Genomic DNA, 27,834 nt, shown 5'->3' with positions numbered 1-27,834 from the left:
TTAAGGACCTAATTAAACTTCCAAACTTTACATTATGTCATCAGTTAAGAGACACTGAGGTTGCATTGTCTGTTTTACAAGCCCAAAATCTACCATACTTGGTAACAAACCTGAGCCATATCTTTCAATAGAATTTTTTTAGCCCTACTTCAGTAGTTGATTGTCATAGAGCACTTGTTTTGATGAAAGAAAGGGGAATTTTCTAAATGTTTACTCCAGTTTAATAAAAAGGAAAAAAACTTGAGAGCTTATAGTAGAGATGCCAAGACCATCTATATCAGGGGTACTCAATTATTTTAGTGAAGGTCCAGAATTCTTGGTTATAGCAAGGTCAAGGTCCGGAACACATTTTTACTCCCATCCCCATACCAACAAATAACACAGAGCTACACAAATGTAACTTTTACACATGTTGTTGGTTTAAAGAAGTTTTTGGGGAAATTTTTACTAGTCTGCCTTCTTTACTGACTTGTTACTGCATGGGTTCATTCCCTGCCATAACCATAGAATTGTACAACTACTGTATTCTTATGTGTCTGCATTAGCAGAGCCAACACTGTGTTTCACCATTGCAAAAACAAAGCACATTGTAACAAACTAAACTGAAGCATAAGAAGAAAAAAATGAACTTTGCTTTCTCTTTCAAGTGAATTAAAAAATAAAAACACCTTACAAATAATAAATAGTCATTTTACATTCAGTACGTTTATAATTGGCTAATACTCACAGGAAGTGGGAGAAGTGGCAGGTCCTCAAGGGCCTTGAGTTGCAGATGAGCTCAGCAAGAGCAATACAGAGGCGCAAAGATTTTCATTAGAACAGAATGCTAATATTAATAACGTTCATTTTGTAGAACGAATATCCGCACACATAATGTGATCTGCAGATACTTGACAGGAAACATTTTGCAGTTTTACTGATAAGGATCGGCTTGGAAAAGCTACCTAACAAAATTGGGTTTTGTAGCACTCATCATTGTTTTCTTGGTATTTGCGATTTTCTGAACTCGTACCATAAGATATGAAAATTGTATCTTAATTATGTATTTTCCAAAAAATACTAATGACGGTTATTTTATTAGCCATAGAGAAGGGATATGTTGACGCTTACAAAACAGGCCACAGCAGCCAACGCAGTTTCACTTCATTTGAGCCGCTAATGTTGTTGACTTGTATATTTTGTTTAATTCATAGCTCTTACTGCGACTTACTATCACAGCGATACCTACCGTACCCTCTGGTCAAAATGTATTTGCAGTCCAGATTCGGACCCGGAGTCTGCTTATTGATTACCCCTGATCTATGTACTGTATTTATAAACATATTTTTTACTGTATTTTTTTAAGACTATCAACAGTTTGCCTCCAGTATTCACTGCATGCCAAACTGGTTGACCAAAGATAAAGATCTCTTTAGTACTATACATTCTCTAAAAGTGTATAAGTCTTAGCAGGAAAGGCACAAGACTTCTCATTGTATTGGCCTGTATCAGAAACAAAATATATCACAAATCATTATCACAAATCAAAATGTTCCAGCCTACATGTTACTGAGCTACAGTCTTTTATCTGTGAATGTGTGCATTTTTAATACTGCTACTAAAACTTGATAAGTACTTGATTGCGCTGGACTAAGGTACATTTAGAGGAGGTTAACATTTTATTAATTGCGACTTTAAAAAAAAAACTTTGAATCACAATGAGCATTGCCATCTGCTGATACAAATTACTATGCCATGATCATCATAGCAATCAAGGACCACATCAACTTGAGAAATGTTCAGTTAGTTCTCCAACATGTGTGGCTCCCAGTTGTCACCATCTGAATGGCATTTGTAACTTGGTAATTATTTGCACTGGTGTTGTTTGTTCAAGGAATGCGTGACAGGGGCACTGGTGGAAAACTGGGTGCACCTGTCTGTATATATATCTATCTATCTATATCTATATCTGTCAGTGTTTTAATGATAAACATAGGCTGTCTATTTGTTGCTTCACTGCATCCCCACCATGCATCCTCCCTTAAGACCACTAAACCCCTGATGCAATGTGACAAAATTAATAGAACCTATACTTTTGAGAAGTATCTTTCACACACAGGTGACATGGGAGCAACACCAGGTCGACACTGGAGCATTGTGAAATTAATCTTAATTATTTATTTTTTTTACAGCTAAGAATTGGCTAATCAGAGAACATCTTTAATGAACAGTGTCCACCAGGGTGAAGCAGTATCCAAAACGACGAAGGAAAAAATCTGACTTTCCGTTGAAAGATACCCAGAGCTTTATGACAAATTATAGAGATGAAAGACAATATATGGGAGTTCATTCCGAAGGAACTGGATAAGCTGGCATAATACCATCAGAGAAGACACTCATAATTTCCACATCATGTTGAAGAATATATACCAGTCTTGATCATAGTGTTGTCAATAACAATTGTTTTTGTAGTTTTATAGCTCTGACAGTTTTCAAACCTGTCACATCACATCTGTGTCGCTTCAGATGTGTATGGTGATGTTGCTGCGAAAGTATCTTATCTTGTATCTTGTATAGAAGCCTGTGACAGGGCAGCCGTCTGCCGTGGGAGTGCGTGCATTCCCTGTTGAATGACAGGCAGGAGATCGAGTCGGAGGTTATAGTTGATACGCCCCACAGGCGGACAGGATTTATTTACAATCAATGGTAGTGCACAGAGTACATACATGGGAATCTACAAAAGCAAAACAAAACACTGTACAAAAAAACTATAAAACAAAAGGTGCCTGAGAACGGCATGTGCTACACCTTTATACATAGATCCTGCTTATTCACCTCGATATACTTTAAAGGGAATCTAACATCTCTGAACTAATCTTTACTCTATAAATTAACCATGACTCCGGACTCCCGTCTGGCCGTCAGTGGTTTCAACTTGCTTACTCTTCGTTATTCACCTCTGGTTCACACACAGCCGTCTGCAAATTTCAGCTTCTTTATATTCTGATCCTGGGTCAATCATAGCAATCAGAGCATTACAGCAAGGTGTTTATGTCACTTTGTTTGAGTAGCGTTGACGATGTTCAGCCCGTTGGCTTTGGCTTTGCAGCAGCCCTGATGTGAATAAATGAGACCTTTTTATACTTGATGCCCTGTTTGAACAAACCTTCAGATGACTAAATGCCTTTTACTTGTGTCACAAGCTGCGACTATAAAGGTTGTTGCCTGAACTGTTCTGGTGAACTTGAAGACAAGTGGTCACCCCATTTGGGATGGCTCCGGACACTGTGAATAGTGAATAGAGTGAATAGAGTAAACAACAATTCAAGTACTGCTGATTTTATTTTTAGTTCACATTCATAGTAAGCTAATGAGCTTTAAAATAGCTTCTGTATTGTGTCCATATCACAAAACATTACATTTGCATTTTCTGTGTCCCATCACTATTTAAAAATAAATAAATAAATAAAAATAACCTCTCTTTGGATCTCTGTTTGTAGGAATTGTTAAGAGCTTTTCAATGCACATAAAGCTTGACAAAAATGGACTTCATTATCCAAATACAAAAGTAGTTTAAAATATAACTCAAGAGTGGGCTGTGAGTCATACTTGCTGCACTTCTGTTTGCTATTAGTGTCTAAACGAGGGCTGCAATTTAATAACTAATCTAAACAAATCTAATAAAAAAACAAAACCAAAAAAAACCCACAAAAAACAAAATAATCATGAAACCGCAATGTCCAGTTGCAAAAGATTTTTTTTTTTTTAATGTGTATAAAGCTGGTTATTAAACCTGGAATTTAATATGATATTTCTATTAAATATAGTATTATCTTTAAATGCTATATTTCTTGTAAATAACAAAACATTCAGTTAGGATTTAGGAAACAAAGACAGACATGTAGTACTTGCTTAATTTGCCAGCAGTTCCTTAATACTTAGCTGAAGGTGGGCAGGAAGACTTTGGGCAATTAAACTCATGAGAGGTTGAGGTAATTATACATAACTGGAAATGAAGTGGGTGAGATTAAGACAAAGCCATCAAGTTGAACCCTCAGGGGCAAGATGATGTGTTGAGAAAAGACGTCTGCTTAAGGCATAAAACTGGAAGGGAACAGGGGACACATGATAATGTGCGTAACAGAGTGTGACGTCAGCCTGAGGTGTAAACAAGACTCTAGAGCAGGCTAAAACAGATTTTTTTTTTTTAAATGCAGCAACCCACTTTCTTTTTTTGAAAACTGAATTATGCTAAGCAGATATTGCCATTTAAAATGTGCAGTGTTTTGGACATTTTTATTGATATTTTTAACTGCACTAATTAAGGCCACAGACAATATTTTTTACAGTAGGTAGGACTTATTACAAATAGAATAATGTATGGGTCCAAATATATTATCACACAATAATATACGCCTCGAGTTGGTTCTGGGCAATCATGTACATGGTAAAGCCATGAGTGCAACTCAAAATATATGTCACAGTTAAATAAGCAATAACCCATTCCCGGGTGTGTGATAATACATAATCACAATGTGTTTTACTGCACACTCTGGAGTGGCTTATTGCTTTTATAAAATGCTCTATGTTTATTTTATAAAAAGAAAGCAAAAAAAAAGTTACATTTTAAACTTTAAATTACATTTTATGTAATGATCTTTCCACAAGTGCAAAATACTTCATATACCTCGTCTTTAGAAGCTGCACATTTGCTGGAAAAACGTTTTACTGCTGAGTGCATTTTTCGTTTTCAGATTTTCAAGGTTTGAAAATACATTATACACTTTGATAAGTAAAGTTGACGTTTCAAATCACTGTTTCCCGAATACAGTTCTACAACTTTATTTTGCATTCCTCTAAATACTCTGCCTCTTCTCAGAAGAATCTCCCAGTGAGACAGTCATGCAAAATGTCACATCAGTCAACCTGAACAAAACTGCTCACTGAATTGTAATGCACTGTACTGTCTGAAATTACCGTAATGTAATATAACTTTTTATACCATATTCTTGAAAATATAAAGCTAGGGTTATCTGTTGTCATTTACTGTCCCTTAGTTGTTACAATTCAACCAAACCAATCTCCAACCTAATTTTAGATCCTGCAGTTTGGCAGAATTTGTTACTTAAGCCCAGGACTATCAGTGTGGCCACAGAGATCAAGATTTTGTGATTTTAAAGAAAATTAATTCATGGAAATTCATTGATTTTCAGAGGTAAGACAATTCTTACTTCACAATCTTTGTTCGCCCATTCACAGCATTTAATTGATTCAAACCATTTTATAATTTTACTTATTTGAGGTTGTACTGCATATATAAATTTATTCATGCTGATGCTAGCACTGAATTCCACCTTACTTCTAACTACAATACAGATTGTGTTTATGCTGTACTCTAGTGCCACCTAATATCAGTATTAGGTACCACACAAGAAAAAAATACTTTTCAGTTTTGTTGGTATGCATTGAACATTTTGCAAGTATGGACTCATTTACAAGTTTGTTTCCGCAACTGCAGAATCGAGTTTTTCTGGCAGGACTAATCCATGCACTGTGATTCCCACTCAGTATCTACCGATGTGAATATGTGTTTAAGTGTTGTGTGTTTCTCTCCCCGCTGTATTCCGACGCTGCTTTGTTTAACTTTTGTGTGTATATTCCCGTATGTAAAGTAATCCGTCAGCCTGCTTGCCTTTCCCCTGTTCCCCATTGGCTGTTGTTTGTCTGTGCCCATTGGTCCTAGTGTGTGGCTGAGGACCAATTGGATGTGGGTGAGCTCCTGTACCGTGATCTGAATAAGGGGCGGGGCTAAAAAGGGGTTTCCCTTGCATGCTCTGTGACTGCATATTTTATTTTTTATCTTAGTTTACTTACAATTAGCCCAAAATAAATCATAGTGTCGCATTAACACATTCTGGCTATATAGGACCTTAAATATCTGCCATTTCAAATCGCTTCTGCCACCTATGCGCTCCACTTTGCGGCAGCATTCAGTCGGCAGAATTTTTGGGCCAATTTTGCCTGACCTTCATGAAGAGCTCATGAATGTATGGCAGCTCATTACCTATGTTTAACATGCTGCTTTGCATACACACACACATCATTATTTCAATGCAAATGAGCTGGCGGCGCTATTCTACCCCTTTCATTTTGTATCCGCTAAATCCTTGTTTTCCGCACGTAAATGGAAATAGTAAATAGGACTGGGACAAAACTGCACGCAGTAATCATATTTTGTGTAAGTCAATTCTTCGTAAATGAGGCCATGTTTGTATAAAAGAAATCTTCCTCGGCATGCATTTCCAGCGCCTTTGTAAAGATTGACACGTTCACAGAATCCTGAAAGCTCTGTTCGATTACTCAAGCAGTGCTGCTCCCCCAGCTGGTTCAAGCTGCCGACATTTTACCCTCAGTCTGCGTTACAAGATCCAGTAGCGCAGATTATCTTTCTCCCCTTTTATAATATCTAAAGACAGCAAGCTGTAATTCAGCTCCAAACGATGATCTTCAGTGCACAATTGCCTGGAATCACTCATTATCAGCATTACCAATTCTGTTTACTTTCTCACCATTGCAGATACCAATAACAATGTTGTTGAAGCTGACACCCTGGGATCCTTCAAGAAGCTGCTTGATGAGATTTTGGGATAAATAAGCTACTAGCAAACAAACGAGCAAGATGGGCCGAATGGCCTCCTCTCATTTGTAAACTTTCTTATGTTCTTATGTTCTATTACAGCCTCGTCTCTCTCCCTGCCCATATCGGCAGTAGATCTCTCAATCATCAAGTTGCACTATTTCCATTCAATCTCCCAGCTGCAGCAATCCACTGCTACTTTCTTTCAATAACTGAAAAAAAAATCATAATGGGTGAGACATTAATTATCATTCAATTATCATTCAGCTCAGTATCCCCAGCTTGTTTTGGGGGGGGGGGGTTACCTATGGTGAAATTGTCTTGGTTTCTTGTAGTTTACCATCTTGCTTTCATGAAGTGGACTCATGCATGTTTAATCATAACCACTAGAGGATAGTAAAACACCACAAACTGTGTGTTTAAGCTACAGTATCTATTTCCTTGTATAAGAAAGCCCTGCATTTTCTGAGCTTGGTTTGAAATGTTTAATTTAAAAGGCTAATAATTAATGTGTAGAGCTGCCAGCAGACATTGAAAAACTGAATATAATTGAAAGCATCCTCTTATCTCATGATGGATAATGCATTCACAGACTGTTCCCGATCAGTTTAACAGGTTTTGCAGAAAATCTTCGTCTTGCAGCAACATCAGTGCAAACGCCTGCAGGGATACGATCCACCACACACTTTGTATCGATCTGTCTAAATCTGCCCAACATTTGTATAATTTATCACTTTTCCGACCTCTTGACCGGTCCTTTTTGTCACTGGTCATGCAATTTCTCTATTGTCTACTATGGATTTCAGTTTCCAATCCTTTTTATTCAAGACACCACTTTCTGGGTACTCATAATAACATGACCGGTGTGTTAGCTGAAATACAGATATCCAGATTCCTTCATAAAGTCTGCAGCGCATCCAACGCCTCTGGAAGCTCTGCAATCAAATCATCTATTAAACTAAATCTCTCCTTAGTAATCTCCTAGATTCAGCCCAGGGCACGTCATCTACTCTCACCCTTCAACTACACCTACACCACTGACTGGAGTACTATTCTCAACAATTTCTGAACTAAAATGGATTTCTTCAGCCCCTTTCAGATCAAGAAATATGCAACGCTCTCTTTGTTGGACCATTTTAATTTGTAATTCGCATTTTCTTAGACGTCGAATATTTGATATTTCGATTTACTTGCTCTCTCATCAACAGCAAAAAACTTGGATTCCTACATTAATATTTCATCAGAAGTTAGAAAAGGCAATTAAATGTGGTTGGCTCACATTCAACATTGAAACAGCCCGTCTATATTCTATGATGATTTCATGTCAGGACCTCTTGACCTGTTCTTATTTATGAATGCTTCATTTAAGAGATTTGGAGTTTTTTTTTTTTTTTAATGGTTTTCTAGTTTATTTATTTATTTATTTTTTAAACCTCTTACTGCATCTAAAATCCACAATTCTTCAAATATACCCTACAGTGGCAGCAGCACATATATGGGGCCATCTTTGATCATTTTTGAAGAAATGAATACTTTTCATGTGCAAAAACAAATCTACAGTTCATATTATCATTCCAGTTCACCTGTAATTATGCAGTGTGGCAGAGCAAAGGTTTATTATGTTCAGGTGGCTGGGGTTGATTAGTTGATTAGGTTGATTAACGATCAATCAGCGTCCAGCCACCTGATATAAAAGGGGGCCTCTGCTTCTCATTTGAGAGAGGGAGCTGAGGAAGCAGGTTGGGTTTTTTTTTGGTTGTTTGGAAAGTTTGAATCAAGTGAAGGCATTGCCCAGCCTGGAAATTGTTATTTTTGTAAATTTTGCTTTTTGTCTTTCTTTGTGTTTAAATTGTTTTGTTTTGGCCCTTGTGCCCTTTCATTTTTGTGTTTATTTATAATAAAATAGTTATTTTTTTGAACTGCAGTCTGTCTCTGGGCCTCTTTCCACTCTGCCGTCGCTCCCAGAGCCAGAGAGGGGTGAGGATCTGCCGTCGCTCCCAGAGCCAGAGAGGGAGGAGGATCCGCCGTCGCTCTCAGAGCCAGAGAGGGAGGAGGATCTGCCGTCGTCCCCAGAGCAATAGAGGGGTGAGGAGCCTCCGTCGTCCCCAGAGCCAGAGAGGGAGGAGGATCTGCCGTCGCTCCCAGAGCCAGAGAGGGGTGAGGAGCCTCCGTCGCTCCCAGAGCCAGAGAGGGAGGAGGATCTGCCGTTGTCCCCAGAGCCAGAGAGGGGTGAGGAGCTGCCGTCGCTCCCAGAGACAGAGAGGGGTGAGGAGCCTCCGTCGCTCCCAGAGCCAGAGAGGGGTGAGGTGCCTCCGTCGCTCCCAGAGCCAGAGAGGGAGGAGCCGCCGTCGCTCCCAGAGCCAGAGAGGGGTGAGGAGCCGCCGTCGCTCCCAGAGCCCGAGAGGGAGGAGCCGCCGCCGTCGCTCTCAGAGCCCGAGAGGGAGGAGCCACCGCCGTCGCTCTCAGAGCCCGAGAGGGAGGAGCCGCCGCCGCCGCTCTCAGAGCCCGAGAGGGAGGAGCCGCCGCCGCCGCTCTCAGAGCCCGAGAGGGAGGAGCCGCCGCCGCTCTCAGAGCCCGAGAGGGAGGAGCCGCCGCCGCTCTCAGAGCCCGAGAGGGAGGGAGCCGGGCCGCCGTCGGCGGTGCCTCCGCCACCAGAGGGAGCCGGGCCGCCGTCGGTGCCTCCGAGGGAGAGGGAGCCACCAGAGGGAGCCGGGCCGCCGTCGCCGCCTCCGCCACCAGAGGGAGCCGGGCCGCCGTCGCCGCCTCCGCCACCAGAGGGAGCCGGGCCGCCGCCGCCGCCTCCGCCACCAGAGGGAGCCGGGCCGCCGCCGTCGCCGCCTCCGCCACCAGAGGGAGCCGGGCCGCCGCCGTCGCCGCCTCCGCCACCAGAGGGAGCCGGGCCGCCGCCGCCGCCTCCGCCACCAGAGGGAGCCGGGCCGCCGCCGTCGCCGCCTCCGCCACCAGAGGGAGCCGGGCCGCCTCCGCCACCAGAGGGAGCCGGGCCGCCGCCGTCGCCGCCTCCGCCACCAGAGGGAGCCGGGCCGCCGCCGTCGCCGCCTCCGCCACCAGAGGGAGCCGGGCCGCCGTCGCCGCCTCCGCCACCAGAGGGAGCCGGGCCGCCGTCGCCGCCTCCGCCACCAGAGGGAGCCGGGCCGCCGCCGTCGCCGCCTCCGCCACCAGAGGGAGCCGGGCCGCCGTCGCCGCCTCCGCCACCAGAGGGAGCCGGGCCGCCGTCGCCGTGCTACCTTGGAGATTCGGGGCCCCCTCAACCAAAGAAGGCTTGGGGGCTCCGACATCAACCCCGCCCACCACCACCCACCATAACAGCCCACCCAAGGGACATAATTGGACTCTTGGGGGGAGGGGGGGGGGGGGGGTGGGGGGAAGGGGGGGGAGTTGGCCGATTGGCCGGTGCAGAGCAAAGCTCTGCCCCTTTTAAATTGGCAGGGATGGGGTTAACTTCCCCTACCTGCCTGGGTTTATTATGTTCAGGTGGCTGGGGTTGATTAGTTGATTAGGTTGATTAACGATCAATCAGCGCCCAGCCACCTGATATAAAAGGAGGCCTCTGCTTCTCATTTGAGAGAGGGAGCTGAGGAAGCAGGTTGGGTTTTTTTTTGGTTGTTTGGAAAGTTTGAATCCAGTGAAGGCATTGCACAGCCTGGAAATTGTTATTTTTGTAAATTTTGCTTTTTGTCTTTCTTTGTGTTTAAATTGTTTTGTTTTGGCCCTTGTGCCCTTTCATTTTTGTGTTTATTTATAATAAAAGTTATTTTTTTGAACTGCAGTCTGTCTCTGGGCCTCTTTCCACTCGCCAGCCTGCCACATGTAGTTACTATGTGATTTCCAGATTTTAGTCTGGTCCCTACAGCTCTGCCAACTCCAGCAGTGACATCCCAGTTCAGCCAGCTAATTTTGAACTGAATCTATCTATCAGTTGACTACTCAATACAGCACAAGCATACATGGCTGCAGCCCTTGCTACTTCCATTGCCCCTCTTTTTTCACAAACTGGACCACCTGCTGACTTTCTGTTCCCAAAGCAGGATTTATCCAACTCCATTTAACCAGAATTGCATCATGGCTTTCATAGTTCTTGCAAGATAATCTTTACATCTGGCACCAGCTACTATCAAATCCTATTTGTCAGGAATTCAACACCAATTTCGTTTGATGTCTATCACTACTCCAACTGTACTATCAATCCCAGTTGTTTGTCTCCTCTTGCAAGGAATTTCCAAGTGGTTTCAGGCTCAACCTGCTTGCCTGGCTATCTCTATAGTCATTCTAGGCAACTTGATTACTTTCTCCTCCAAGGCTGCTTTTTTCCAGTTGATTATTTAACTATGGAAATCATATGCCTAACAGTATTTTGGGGTTTTGAGATGCTTTGAATTTACAGATACTTCTATTTCCAACTTTTGTACTCTAGGTGCCGCTGCAGTGACCTGAACCTCATTCAAGATCCCTATTTCATTGACTGACTGGCTACAGCCCTTTTGAGAGTTTGTGAGAGAAAAGGGAGATTGGAGATGGGATGGAAATTAGATAAGTCAGCCGGGTCAAGGGAGGGTTTTTTGAGTACCGGCATAACTTGGGCAAGCTTAAGGGCAGCAGGAACAGAGCCAGAGTCCAGATACAGGTTGAGGGAGTGCATAATGGAGGGAGCAAGATCAGAAGTACAGAGATGGACAAGGTTAGTCAGCCAGAGGTCTTGGGGGCAGTAGTTGATTTCAACAATAAGCCGGAAACATCAGCAATGAAGAGAGGAGAGAAGGAGGAGAGGACAGGAGGGGTAGCCAGAGGAGCTCAAGGTAGTCAAGTAGTAGACTGGGTTTGTGGTGGGCGAGCGTAGAATAGATTTTTTCAATTTTGTTCCGAAAGAGGAGAAATCATGACAGGTAAGAGAGGAGGATGGACGGGAGTTGGATCTATCGGTGGCTGGATGTAGGATTTGGTCAATGGTCCTAAAGAGAACATTAAGTTTACCATGTCCCATAGTTATGATCTAAGAGTATTTCACCCTGGTCGCGGTAAGTGCACGTCTACAGCTTGCAAGATGGTCGGTCCAGATCTCTGTGAACCGTTAGTCCAGACGACCTCCACTTGCGCTTGAGCTTGCAGCAGAAAGATTTAAACAGTTGAAGTTCAAGGGTGTAGCATGGGCAGTTTTGATCTTTCTTGACGGTTCTGGTTGTAAGCGGGGCAACAGTGTTATTGATATGAGTAAGAGTGGCATTGTAGAGGGACCCTGCTCTACTCAACTGAGGATAGGAGAGTACCAGTTAGAGGGGATGCAGAGTCATATTCTGAGAGTTTCAGAGGATTCGGCAGTATAATTAGTGGAGGAAGGAGCAGGGAGATTAATATTAGCAGTGACTAAGAAATGGTCAGAGAGAAGAGAGGCATCTGAGACATTGAGATTAGAAACATCAAGGCCCCTGGTGATGAGCAGATCCAGTGTGTGTACTCAGGTGTGAGTGGGGATGTTGACAGATTGAGAAAGGCCAAGACAGTCCAAAAGTGTGTTGAAGTCAGTTACTAAGGGGGAGAAAGGCAAGTCAACATGAATGTTGAAGTCACCTAGGAGTAGGATTTTGTCAGTTGAAGTGTAGACAAGGTAGAGGAATTCTTAAAATGCGGCAATAAAATCAAAGTTGTTCTTAGGTGGATGGTAGATAACAGCAAGGGTAAGGGGCATGGGAGAGGGAAGCTTGATGGCAGGATGCTCAAATGAAGAAAAGGTAGGCAAAGAAAGAAGTGAGGACGCAAGCACAGAATTAGCAATCACAGCAGTGCCCCCACCTCGACCAGTGAGGCGAGGTTTGTCAAAATACATTAAACAGACCCAACAGTACATGCCTGCATGATAACGTAATGTTTTTGTAGTTAGAGGTAGATTGTAAACTCTTGCAATATTTTAGGCAGTATTGCAGTTAGATCGAGAGGACAGTACATGCAGTACAGTGGATCTTAAAACCATAATTGTGGAAAAAAAAAATGCCTAGGCAGGTGAAAACCCCAGAACAGTATGTCCGTGATCACAAGGACTTCATTGTGGAAGACAACAAACGAAAAAAGGTACTGGTGTGCAAGTACTGTCGAGTTACCATACACATTGTGAAAGGAAAAAATACTGCTAGACTAACGAACACATGAAGTCTAAAACGCATATAAACCCAAAACACGCCATCAAAACCAGATGCCTCTAGCGCTACAACCCAATTGATGATTAATTAATCTGTGACAACGTATAAAAGAAAAAGAGACAAGGAGATGGATGTGACACCACATGAATTTACGAGGGCCTTGGCATAATCTGGTATTTGCCTTTTCCAAGCAGATGGACCGATGTGGTCAGTTTTTCATAAGAGAGCCCCGGAAGCAAAAAACTATGCCAAAAGCAGCTCAGCTTTACAGTAAATCTATAGACCTGAAGTACAGTGTCTATAGAGAGTATACATCCCCTTTCAAAATTGTCACCTTCTTACCTTATAGCCTAGAATTAAAATGCATTAAAATAGTTTTTTTTTTTCATTTGTCTACACATCCTACCCCACGACTTCCAAGTGAAATTTTTTTTTATAAATTTGTAGAAAATTAATTAAAAATAAAAACTGAAATAGCTTGGTTGGATAAGTGAGCACCGCCCTTGTAATAACAATCCTAAATTAGCTCAGGTGTATCCAATCGCCTTCAAAATCACACACCAAGTGGCCTCCATCTGTGTTAAATTGTAGTGATTCACATGATTTCAGGATAAATTCAGCAGTTCCTGTAGGTTCCCTCTGCTGGGTAGTGCATTTCAAAGCAAAGACTCAATCATGAGCACCAAGGCACTTTCAAAAGAACTCTGGGACAAAGTTGTTGAAAGGCACAGATCAGGGGATGGGTATAAAAGAAGTGGAAGGTGTATGGCACCACCAAGACCCTACCTAGATGCTGGATGGACTGGACACTCCAAACGTGATGGTTTTGTGGTCAGATGAGACCAATATAGAGCTTTTTGGCCAAAACTCAAAGCGCTATGTGTGGTGTAAACCTAACAATGCCCATGCCTCAAGACACACCATCCCTACGGTGAAGTATGGTGGTGGCAGCTTAATGCTGTGGGGATGCTTCTCATCAGCAGGGACTGGGCATCTTGTTACAATTGAAGGAAGACTGGATGGAGCAAAATACAGGAAAATACTGCAAGAGAATCTGCTTCAGTCTGCTAAAAAACTGAAACTTGGGAGGAAATTCATCTTTCAGCAGGACAATGATCACAAGCACAAGGCCAAAGCAACATTGGAGTGGCTCAAGAACAAAAAGGTGAATGTCCTACAGTGGCCCAGTCAAAGTCCTGATCTCAATCCCATTGTGAATCTGTGGCACTATTTGAAAATTGCATACGACAAGCGTCGTCCAACCAACCTGAACAACCTGGAGCAAATCTGCCAAGAAGAATTGACCAAAATCACTCCGACAAAGCTGGTACATACTTACCCCAGAATACTTAAAACTGTTATTGCAGCAAAAGGTGGCTCTACCAAATATTCATGTGTGGGGGTTGAATACTTATGCAATCAAGATATTTCAGTTTTTTTATGTTTCTTAAAAATATTTCCCAACATAAAACCAATGTAACCTTCAAATAGTTGATTTTGAGTTTAAGTGTTTTAAAATAAAATATCGAACAGAACAAAGTTTCAGTGTACCATTTGTAATTCAGTAATATGAGAGAATTGGTCAGAGGTCTGAATACTTTTGCAAGGCAGTGTGTATATATATATATATATATATATATATATATATATATATATATATATATATATATATATATATATATGATGCTGATTTAACAATGCTTTGATTATCAAATATTAACGAAAGTAAATATTTGTGTTACTAACGATACCCCTGTTAAGACTAACCTTGTTACCTTAAGGGAATCTCCCATAGATTGAATTGGATCGCTGATCAACCAGCAGAAGTGGGGTGTCATTGTTTAAATTATCTTTTCTGTATTGATTAGTTTAGTTAATTCTTCCTTTCTGTATTATTTTAGTTTAGTTGTTGCACCTTTCATTCTTCATTTATTTTGTATTATTTCTAATAAAACTGTTCCTTTGTATTCACTAGAAACGTGGTCTAGTCTGATTATTTCAATAAAGTTGGGTTCTACACGAGTTCAATTCAAAACAAGGTATTTTATTATTACAATTTAAACTAGTCCAAATACAAGAATACCTTGCACACTACATCACTAAGCTCAACATTAACACAAACACAAAGTCTACTATATTTGTCTCATATCTGTACCTCTCAATTCCACCATTAGCAAGTGAGTGAAAAGCTGGCTTTAAGCCACAGGGAAAGATCCAGTTCTGCGGTTAAGGCTGCCACAAACCACCGTGTCACTGAATGCCAGGGTCTATCCGTAGGTTAAGGTCAGGGCAGGGAGACAAAGTTAGAGAGAAAAAAATCACAGCATATTTAGTTCAAGTTGTAGATATTGTGATAAATTGTTAATGAGTGAATAGCTCCATAAGGTGCTTGTGTACATTTACAGTAGTAAAGAAGACGGTAACCTTAAAATCCAAAGTAGAAAACATCACCTTGTTGTCAACCTAGATACAATTTGGTCATGTGATAGCCCCCCCTAGGCTGGTTTCTAACTACAGTATACAGGGACATGACATGCATCCTGCCATGGATACAGTATACAGTTCAGTTTCAAAAGAAGAGGATGGGGAAAGTAAAAAATTATTGAGCACAGTAAAAAATAATTACATCAAATCTGAAATACTTGAAGGTCTCAACATGAATAAATTGCCAGTTTGCAGTCGCTGTATCCACCTTCAGCAGATCTAAATTACAAGTGTCTGCAGAGCAAGCAGCATGTAACAGAAAGAGCCTTTGTACTGTATGTGGGGGATATCATTATTACACAGATTTATAGTTTCTCAACGTCATAAATTATACACAATGCCATAACTGTATTTATTGTTTATTGTACTTTATGTAAATACAGGGTTGTTATAGCTAGCCACAGTCACTAAGGTTATGCTACTGTAAAGTGCAGTCTAATACCCTATTCACACTACCTAAATAATGTACAATCATCAGATGTTGAAATGTGATTGTGAATTAAGTGAATGCAATGACATGGCTTAAATGCTTGTTGAGCACAAATTTTTAGGGTAGGATAGGGTATAAATGTACTGTAATTGACCTTGTTTTACAATGATTACGTTTTATGTTTTTGGACAATAACTTGGTAGAAAACATCTTAAATGTGTAAAGCCTCAAATCAAAATCTTCAGCACACGTTATAGAATCACAATAGGTCTTGAAAAAGTTATTTTACACTTATGCGATAATCATTGTCAATAAAGAGAACCAGTGCATTATATTATTGACTCAATTATGTGTTTTGTTTTTTGTTTATAAGAGGCTTTTTTATTATTATTTTTTATGCTGTTTTGTATTGTCATCTAATTCGGTGCCTTGACCTTGCACAACCAATGCAGACAAGAACTTAGACAGACAAACAAAATGTCTCAGACAGGCACTGTGCCAAAACACAACGCTGGCCTAGAAGTGTCTGTAGAACCACATGAAACATAAGCCAGGTATGGTATGGTAATTTGGAGCAACCGTCCTTCTTTATTTCATCTCTGCTGGGAGACAGCAGTTGCAGGTCTGTGGCTTTATTTTTTTTCCTGCTGGTTTCAGTGTATAACATTACAATGCTGAGCAGAAGAATGGATGACGTTTATGTCATAGAGACTGATACATCTGTCCGATTTAACCAATTGTAGCACCAATGAAGTGTAAAATAACTGCATGTCTTTATTATAAACACTTTTTTTGTTTAATGACAGTTGTTTATGAAGTGTAACTTTACCTGAATCCTTATACTAAATATGATTAAAAGTAGTTTTGGCTGCATACACATGTTACAGCTCCATCTCCCTCTTGAAGCCTTCTTACAACTCTGTCATTCTACACCAGCAGGAGATTATGCATGTTATCAGCAAGCAATGTTGTAGCAGAGTAAATAAACAAAAAAAGTACCTTCTAATTTTAAAACTGGTATTTTGTTGTATTGACAGCTATAGAGTTATTAAAAAAAAACAAAAAAAACCCATCTTGGGCTAATAAAGAAACAGGAACATTCTAAACAACATGTAAAAACCTTGGGTCACTATAAACATAAAGCAAAATATTAAGAATATCAAGTTTAAGTAGACATATAAAGATAGTGTCATATGGCCCTATTCTCCAATAATTATATACCAGGACTGACGAGAAATAGCTGTTAATGTTATGAAACCTAGTAAAACAAATAACTGAGCAGTTTTATTCTAAGGGATAATACTGTATGTACACAAGTTTTTTTTTTTTTTTTTTTTTGCAGGAATTTGAGGCCCTGTCAGTAATTATAATAACATAGAAATAGTGTGTGGAGATTACAGGTGACACTGTAAAACATTGCAAACATATATATATATATATATATATATATATATATATATATATATATATATATATATATATATATATATATATATCAATTTATTGTTGAAAGGTCAGTATGGTTAGCAATGTACACATTCTGGTTTAATGTAACCGTGTGATATCATCGAAAACATTGTAATCTTTAATGGACGTGGCAAGCTATATTTTGTAATTTTAACTTTCTATTTTTAAGTCACTGCTAAATTAAGCAGTTCCTTTGTCAGAACACTAGTCTCCTGCAGTTACTTTGGGGGATTTAAAACCTTTTAGATAATTAGATAAACAATATAGTTTTTTTTTTTTTTTTTTTTGAATTTATATATAATAAACTAAAATATATATATATATATATATATATATATATATATATATATATATATATATATATATATATATAGGTATATATATATATATATCATGATCTTAATCTTCCAAATACCGTAATGTCTAATGACTCTAATTTGCATCATTTCAAATATTTATCTTGATCGTAGTCTGAATTAAGACAATGGTGTCAATGCTCTTTCAGCTGGTTCTGCTGGTAATTACTGTATTTATTGTTGCATTAAAGTGTAAAAGTTAAAAAGAAAAGAAAATTGAATGGAGTGTATTTGTGGTTGATGGTCAGATAGGCAACACACAAACAAATTAGAATAGTTTTAAGAGATTTTGCACACTTTGCATACACCAAAATCACATTATATTGTAAGTTTTATGACAATCAAATGACATGTGGACATCTAATGACCATATATACAGTATGCATATGACACTAAACAGAAAAGTAACAAAACAAAACCACAGTACAACTGTGTCATGTTATTTATTTTTTTTTCAATCAGCTATTATCATTATTCAGCTCATACATGGTGACATAACATTCATAAGGCACTAATATATTGGTCTAGTTAGTTAGAAATTAACTTATTTAATATTATTATAGCATCAGATGTTCTGCTTTTTAAATGTTCATATGTTATCCCCCCCCCAAAAAAAGACTTTGAAAATTAGCCTTGTGAATGAAATTGAATTGATAGAAAGGTCATTCTCAGAGTTTGTTAATAGCTGAGGTCATTAATAATCTGTAGCACAAATATATTATAAATCACCATATCTTGACAAAAGGGCTGTGCTTGTCTAATTCAACATTTATAAGGAGTAATGGTTCTTTATTAATAACTTAGTAGCTGGGCTTTTGTAGGAAGAGCCATTCCTCTATGTTCATGGTTTCTCTTTTTAATTTTCCTCATACAAGCTATGTGTGTATTTTTAGCATTTCTGGAAAATATTGCCACACCATTTCAGGTACTGTATGTAAATATCCGACGCAATACTGGAATAATTATTATGTTAAATTTGTTCTCATACCAAGCAAACTGATCTTTTGGGTTGGGAATGTAGGTTTTATCTAGAGCATATTTTAATAAGATCAGGACTTTAATGAAGACAATTTCATGTGGCTTTTAGTGACAACCTATGCACTCCATTCAAATGCTATTATTTCAAAATCAGTTTTCTTTCCTCATTTCAGAACTGTTCCTCAATTTGGTCTATACAATATATAGGTAAAAGTTACTGCTGTTTCCTAGAATGTAATCACTTCCTGTGCATGGTTTCACTCCAGTCAGGTCATGTAATATACTACACAAGACATGATTATACACCAGGAAGAAACTGTTTTATTATTTTATTATAAAGCATTCCATTTGAAAAAATAAAAAATGGTATAGTCTGCATTTAGGTTTAAAATATGAGGAAAGAAACAAAATGTCTTTAGCACAGGAAACTGAGGATTGGGGCAGTGATACAGTATGGTTACTAATAATTGATTTAAAAACATTATCATTTCACATTGCCTTGGTGTTTTATTCATGTATTTGAGTGTTCAGTACTTGAATAATGTCCAATGCACAGATGTTTCAGCTTTACGCTTTTTTTTTTTTGTAAGCAATAAACATGGTTTATTTATTTTTAAGTTTGAATGGATGTTTTTAATAACATGTACATGTATCATAAACTAACAAAAGAACAGAATGGATTTTAAATATAAAGGGATATAAATAAAAAATGCCCAACTAAGACATTGGTAGACTGATCACTTAATTAATTACAGAGGCGATATCTGTTCTTATGGTGTGACTCTTAACCAGGCTTTATTGTCAACTGGTATAATGTGAGGTGATTAATAGAGAAAGGGATATATGAGTTTCAGTCATTTAAGCAATTGCCACAATGTAAATATACCAGTAGACTCAAAAGAAAGGAACTTGAGAGGTGGGTAAAAAAAAAAAAAAAAAAAAAAAAAAAACTGATGAAGTAAATTTTCTTGTTTTCAGGCTTGACTTGAGTAACATTTTTTGCTGACACCACTAGGTGGCAGGCCTGCATCACCCAAAATAAAGAATGCATTTGGCTTATTTGTACAATTGATAATAGTGCATCTTTGTAATCAGTATGTGTACAATGCTTCCTTTTAACGTGATGATTGTACATTACAGCAATTGGATTATTTTTGTATTAATGGCCATGTTTTTTAACATATACAGTACAGTTCTATTACACCTAGGTTATAGTTAAATAATTAAAATATCATATATAGTATGAAACACTGAATACATTATCTTTCTTCAACATTAAACAGTAGATACTGTATTAGTTCAGTGTATTTGGTTTTCATAATGTCAGCTCATATTTTCCACTGAAGATTATTCCTCTGAACACAATTCAGATTCTGTTATTGTGAGGAATGTTGTATTGTTGTATAGAGATTATTCTTGCAAACTATTTTAATTTAGTGGCCATAAAACGAAAACTCGATTCTATTGTACTGTATAGCTGTACAACCTCTTTGTATAAGGGCAAGATTTTTTTTTACCTAAACCATTATTTATTGTTTATGAAAACCTATAGTCCTGAGAACATTTGTAGTTTTCAGTATCCCTCAATATTTAGTATCATTCTGACAAGCGCTGTATTAGAATCTGAACAGGTATTATATGTGAAAAAAGAATGACTAGGGAAAGATAATCGTGCCCATTTAAAATCTATCCTAACTATTAAAATGAGCAGAGTTTTAGTGGTGCCTGTAGCCTAAATATTATTAATTTTATACCAATGCAGTATGACTGGTTTCTATATTTGTTCTTCATTTCAAACCCCAGATTGGTTTTCTGTGGTAGTGACGGCCTAGGCTGGTGCCACTTTCAATGTGGTACTAGTCTTGCCACTTACCTTGGCAGAAACTCATTTTAGTAAATACCAAGAGTGGTATGATCTCAAATAATATGATAATATACAGGAGTTGGGGAAAAATGATACACACTTACCATAACTCTGTCAATGGGTTCTAAGCTACTACAAGCACTGCCTCTTCCTCTTGTTCTCTGGACAGTCTTGAATATGGAGCATCTGCCAACCAAACAAGTGCCAAGTATTCAGGTCAGTCACATATGCTTTATTGCACATGGTGACTGAAGATAGTGACAGGGAGATGCATCTTTGGGATTAATTTTCTGACCAGTTACAAAAACAGTGTGTACCACATAGCACAGGTTTTGTATAGAGTATATTGTATCGCAGGCAAGTGGATCCAATATGCAAGTAGCAATGAAAAGTGCCCCTGGCTGACCAGTGCCTACATATATCATTGGCCTGGTGTAATGAAAATTACCTGATAAAGATCACAATATGACAGCTTTCCATTTGCATTGGCTGCTGAACAGCCAGAAACTGTTTTCTGCAGCCAACCAGTTATTGATCCAGTTTCCTCCTGTCAGTGATGCAGTTAATGGGAGTTCCACAGGCAAATAAAAGCTATATTTTGTCTTCATTTCTATCTGAAATATGAAGCTGATTCTTTGTTCATTTATTACTTATTTTCTTTTATCGATCTTTATGAGCTAGATTATAGAATGATTCACAAATGCAGTTTAATTGAGGCAACAGCTGACACCATGAGCATGATTACTGCTTGGTTTGTCCCATGAATCATAGTTGGTTTTCCAACAGGTTTCAAGATAGTGTGCTTTGCAGAAAATATCCTTTAACTTGAATCACTGTGTAGATGAAATATTAAACATAACAATCAGAAAGGTTTGTTTTCTTATTGAAAAAAAGAAAAAGAAAATAGAAAACAGAAATAGAAAATACAATTGTTGTTATTTTTTATTTCATAATATGAAATTGACCCAGCAGTTTTCAAGTCTTTTTCTGTGGTAATAATTGCAAATTGATTATAAGTGCTCTGTATGTTATCGTTATTATTTTTTAACACCAAGCTGTTATCCTCTTGTGTAGGAGGGAATAGCCCGAGCCAATTATAGCCCGAACCAGGGCACTCAATTCATTTGTAAAATGGCGGGGGCAATCAATACTGTGGGAAACTATTTTTATATATGCAGTTATTAACTCATAAGCTACAGTATTTCTCATCTCATTTCAGCAACAGCTGAGGTCTTCATCTTCCCCTGGAGACCCTGCAGGGTCCATTATGAGAATCATAAATAATATGTGCTAATGAGATATGAATTGATTACGTGGGGAAAGCTGACATTTTCATCCATCATTCTAAATGATGTTTAACAATGTATTACCAGCCAATAATTCCTCTGATATGAGATTAAATAAAATAGCAGGCTGTTTCAGCAGGCTAGCTCAAGGAGATGGCAATAAATCTGCACAATTACTGTATTACCAATCCGTTTTTCATCGCTAAGGATATTATTATTTCATTTAAACTTGTTCATGCATCATAGATTATTTTATTTCTTTCAGTTAATAGGAGAAACCTCAGTATTTTATTCACTGGGCTGCAAAGAACTGGGCTTTGATAGAGTACAGTAAACACAGCAAGGGTGCCTCCAGCATATAGAGAAAGGTTACAGAACCAATGATGGTCATAAAGCCCATTATGAAATCCAGTTTTTATGGAACAACATTTTCTTTTGGGCCTAATTTACTTTGAAAAGCCAAAAGAAAAAGGTACCATCTCACAAAGTGATCAATTGAAACTAAATTATTGGAGCCCATAAGACGATTTATACATCACCTCAGTCCTGTAGTATATTGAGAATTGGATAACACCAAATCTCCTTTGGCTTACACTTAGCAGCCAATTAGATTACCAATAACTGCAGAATGGGTTTCTTGATTTGTTTTTTTTTTCTTGTTAAAGACATAAACAGCATTTTAGTTGTTCAGTATTTTCTTTTTGTCTATCCATCTACCATGTTATTTTTAAATGTAACCGAAAACATTTAACTTTACAAAAACAGCCAAGTTAGTGAAAATAAGCAATACAACATATACAGAAAAGATGAAAGTTCAATAAGATCCTATAAAGTTTGAGCCTGCTTTCATAGTCATAGCAGGTGTATGCATTACAGGCATGAACATGTGAAATGTCTTTGCCATTAACTTTCATTAAGATTCCAAGTCCTGTTATGTAAGCAATGATACAGAAGAAGACACAACCCACACCTTCAGTTGTGTTATTGCACTTATATAATGCCTTACAATTACTATTTTACAAAAATAAAACCAAAAATCTGGATTTTAAACTTTAAATTATGTTTTATTGAATATATCCTTCAGCCAATGCAAAACAGTAGAATATATAATTGCTGAATTAATTGTTTGATTACTTTGTAGATATGCAAATGTGCTTACTTATTTATTTAATTATATACTGCAGCTTTATACTGTAAATTTAAAATGACTGTTCCCCTACAATAATTACACTCTGCATCTTTAAAATGTAAAATCAAAATCTTTGTTAATTCTTAAAACCAGTGCTCCAGACTTCCAGGCTCAGCGCTTGCTTGCTTTCAGGGAGCCCATCATAGCACACACAAACTGCTTAATGCATTTTAATACACACTAATGTCTGCAATTACTGTACTGTTGTTTACCTGCATACCTCTTGAACAGACCACTTTTAAATCTGAACTTGCAGTAGTTAAGGTTCAAGGCAAATGCGCTCAACTCCTGTTTTAGGCCCTGTCCACACTACATAACCAATCTTGAGAACCGTACTCAGAACATTTGAATTATTATTATTATTATTATTATTATTATTATTATTATTATTATTATTATTATTATTATTATTATTATTATTATTATTATTATTATTATTAGTATTATTATTATTTATTTCTTAACAGACACCCTTGTCCACCATTCTGACAAGCGCTGTATTAGAATCTGAACAGGTATTATATGTGAAAAAAGAATGACTAGGGGTTGGATAATCGTGCCCATTTAAAATCTATCCTAACTATTAAAATGAGGTGCGTTTTCAGTGCGACTTACAGTTGTATACAAAAATACATATCAAGAATTACAGTACAATTAAGAGCAAGATACACAATACAGTGACTTCAGTCCTAATAAGATCAAATACTAAACACAGTACAATTTAATATCGGGCAGCTCAAGAGCAAATGTGTTGATAGTTACATCAGGGTTAGATACGAGTGTAAGTCAAATACAAAGTACTACAGTACAACAGATAAGTGCACGTTAGAGTGCATTAAAGGCAGAGTACTATATTGTCCAGAGCGAGAGTTGAGTTGTACAGGTGTTGTCTGAATAAGTGTGTCTTGAGGACGCACCAGAAGGAGGTCAGAGACTGGGCAGTCCTGACATCCGTAGGAAGGTCATTCCACCTGCGGGGCGAGGGTGAAGGAGCAGGCTCTGGAAGCAGGGGATTGTAGAGGAGGTACAGCCAGTTTTCTAGTGCAGGCAGAGAGGAGAGTTCGGGTGGGAGTGTAGGCAGAGTTGAGGGTCTGGAGGTAACTGGGTGCAGTCTAGTCAAGGCATTGGTAGGCGAGTACAAGAGTCTTGAACTGGATACAAGTGGTGATCTGGAGCCAGTGGAGTGAGCGGAGCAGTGGAGTAGCATGGGAGAAGCGAGGCAGAGAGAACGCCATGTGAACAGCGGAGTTCTCTATGAGCTAGGGCAGATGGGTGGCGGACTCAGGAAGCCTGGCCAGGATGGAGTTGCGGTTGTCTAGGCGGGAGAATAGCAAAGGCTAGATGAGGAGTTGCATGGAGAAGTTGGTGAGGAAGGGTCGGAAGATTTGAGGATCATCAGCATAGAAATGGTATGAGAAACCACAGGATGCGATGAGGGGGCCCAGGGAGCGGGTGTAGTGAGAGAACAGGAGAGGACCCAAGACTGATCCTTGGGGGACTCCTGTTGAGAGAGGCAGCACTGGCAGAGTTTAGCGAGTTAGTGACAGACAGGAGCATCCACACTAAAGTACCATCTCATGTTTAGTTGGGCTTAGTGCTTAATTACGCTAAAATAGTTTGGGTAGAGTTCCTAGCAATGTAATGGACTGTGGGTCTTAATATTACATTTTCCATGAACATTATAGCTTTGTCTCTTAAAAACACAAGGTATGTTTTATCATAATGTGTGCATTTTGTTTTGAACTCTGGATATCAATGTGCCATGATTTCAGCACCTGATCACGTCGCTCCACTATCCACCATTTTATAACAAGCCTCACAAATTGTATACAGTACAGCAGTATTGATAGTCATTTTCATCTCCTTCATGCGCCTGTTCTGTATATTTGTAATGTCCACAAGCCAAAACATATCAGACAAATATACAAACAAATGAGGTTCGGTATTAATGCGTCCTCATGTCTGACAAACCGCACTACCTGTTGCGATTTAAATAGATGTTTCATACCATACTTGAGAACCGGACTCGAGACCACCTCAAGGTCTGTAGTCCGGTTCTCGAGCACGGTATGAAACATTGCATAGTGTAGACACTAACCATATTTAGCACATTTAAGCCAGTTTAAAGGAAACTAATATGGTTTAAAGACATAGTGTGGACAGGTCCTTAGAAACTGTTGATTGTCTGCATTTGATACTAAAGCAGAGGTTTTAAAGACATTATTGCTGTGGCTGACTAGATCAAAATGTCATGATTTTAAACAAAAGACATTTTAAATGTGTACAATTCTGTTTAATTTCTTATGTGTTAGAATAATAAATAATTATGAAAAAGATTAATATCGATTTAGCCTGTAGCTCTTAACCACCAGCTGTAATGGTGGCGAATTTCACCCAGATGCACTTTGATCTTAATGCATGGAATGAAATGAGGTCTGAAACATCACTGGTTGTACTGTTTTAACCATATGGCGATAAAATAACATGGTACAGTTTGGTAAAAACACACATCACCAAGCTGACAACAGACAAATAATGAAATTAAATTAAATAAAAATATCTTTTGTAGATTAGGAGCTCTTCCTTTAATGCTATAATATCCATGACTATGGATGTTATGCACTTGGAAGTTGCATGCACCATATATAACTTGGATCTAGAGGCACGACTGAACAGCTCTGTAAAATGTCTAGTCAAACACACTTGTAAAACTGCACCAGTGTTCAGGGTTTTTTTTAGTTTGTGAACCATTGACCTTTTGAGGAACTATTGATTCCTTTCTACAGCATGTTATAGTGAGATGTACCAAAGCACACAATAGCATATCAGACAATTCAATTTATAGGCACTGCAGGTATAGTTGGTCATTTTTTGTAGTGGGGATTTGCTTGTGCTTAGATTTCTTACACCTGTATGGAAACACTGGTAATCTAATATTAAGATGCAGTAATGTTCTATACATGTACATTTATTTAGATAATTTATTTAGGAAGCCTGCTGTTTACAGATACAGTTCATGTCAAAAACAACATGTAAATGCACTTTAGTGGTGGGTTGCTGACAATCCTAGATATCAACACTGTTATCTCATACCTGTAGAGAGACCTGGACTGTATGAAACTGAATGATCACTTAATGTAGTCCTTGTCAACTGTGGAAGTGCCAAAAGTACGCTTTAGGTACTGTGTGACCCAAATTCATCATGATCAGTGTCATACAAAGTAATCTTCTAGTACTGGTGAAATGCATGAACACATAAGATTTTTTTTTTCTTGTATTGAGTTATTATTTAAGTTATTGGAAATACTCACAATGCTACATAGTCCACAGCTAGGATATGGAAGCCTAAATGCTATCAGACCACATATGGAATTATGTGCAAACTGCATTACTCATGGAATATTGAGGAAAACGTTTGTAGTTATTAGCAATAAAAAATAGTGCTGCATAAAATCACGAAAAAAACAAACAGAAAAAATAGCTGAGTTTTTTCTTAATGCAGCTATTTTCTAATAGAAATAGAGCCCTCATAAGAGGGCTTTACTGTCTTTTTGTTATGTTAAATGCCTGAGCCCAGATGGTAAAGTCCTCTTCTTTGAATCTTATTACTTAAATAATTCAAATTTAACATTAAAGGGAGAATGCAAACCAAGTTACTGTTTCCAAGTCTGTTCAATGACTGATCAGGAGGTTGCTGGGGGAAAACTGGGCATATTAGTACATTACAGGTCAGTTTTGACTGCACAAAATAACCCTGGTGGTCACATTTAAGTATCTTTGTTTAACTGTTCTTTAAATGGGTCCAAGCTCTCCTCAGACCCATTATTAGACCATTTACAGAACAGCATTTTAATCCCTGAATGTCCCAAAATATCAGTATGTATACTTGCTAATGGGACCCATTGTTTTGGAAACTTCTACTGACAGTAAGGTTGTGTGAATAGTCACCTCCTGTGGAACTTGTTGTCTGGCATGCTATTTGCTATTTTGTATCTGTGTTGTTGTGTTTACAGTATATGTTGTAATCTTGTGCTTATTTGCATACACAAGCTCCTTCCAACTACAGCCTTGTATTTCCTGACAACCCATTCACCCCTGCTCTAGTGAATGGTGGCACGTAACCAGAAAATGGGGAGTCCTGAATAACCAAACATATAACAAGATGGCATGACTGCTGACTATTTTGTAAGTTTCAAACTATTTATGATATCATTCACTTTATGCTTCTTGTCACAGGACAGAGGCCCTCCACAAGTAAACACAGAAAAGAAAGGTACTGTGTGAAAGGTGTGTGATTTAACCAGTAAACGGCTTAGCCATCCGGCTCTACAGTTAGGCTTTTATTTTTATACTAAAATATATACACTGGCTGAGACTTTCTTAGCACACCCACACAAGAGAGGTGACAGAGCCCTGGGCCATCCTGACTAGAGGGGCTTCATCACATTCTATAAAAGCCACAAACCCTCATGTGGTTTAATGAGGGTCAAACAGAGGTAAAAAAAAAAAAAAAAAAAAAAAAAACAGTTAAAACTCAACAGCAGTTAATGCCTCTATTTATAAGCTGTTCCATGGCTGATTTGTTTTTAATATTAAATCTGGTTAAGTACAGTAGCATTTGGATCTGACAGCTGACACGTGTTTTTGACACTGTTGTAAACTCAAGTCTTCCTCTTACAGCTGTTTCTGTAGACATATATGAATAATAGTTCTTTTGTGCCTTATGCAAGAGCTGCTGTTGTTGGCGTAAAGTCAAAAGCTAATGGGAATGTACTGTGTATGCATGTATGTGCACTTTGTGCCCTCAGTCGACCTAGAGGCTATATCTGATGGTTACACTTTCTTCCCTCAGGGCAGTTATAAAGTGGATGATTTCTCCTTGTAGGAGGCAAAAGGACTGAGTTCTCTTATTTTAATTGTTTCTAGGGAACATGGCAATCAAAAGGACAACCATTTATTTATTACAGCAGCTGCTGTGAGTCAGTGTGTGTACATTTCTGACCAAAAGCATTTCA

At 38.6% G+C, this 27,834-nt stretch overlaps 1 pseudogene; it reads right to left on the bottom strand.

The window, feature by feature from the left end:
• LOC121313970 overlaps window positions 1-27,834 on the bottom strand; it is a 122,906-nt pseudogene that overhangs the window by 93,073 nt on the left and 1,999 nt on the right.

The sequence above is a fragment of the Polyodon spathula genome, chromosome 4 (assembly GCF_017654505.1).
Source record: "Polyodon spathula isolate WHYD16114869_AA chromosome 4, ASM1765450v1, whole genome shotgun sequence".
NCBI classification, from domain to species: Eukaryota; Metazoa; Chordata; class Actinopteri; order Acipenseriformes; family Polyodontidae; genus Polyodon; species Polyodon spathula.
This window is presented reverse-complemented; position numbering and strand designations above follow the sequence as displayed.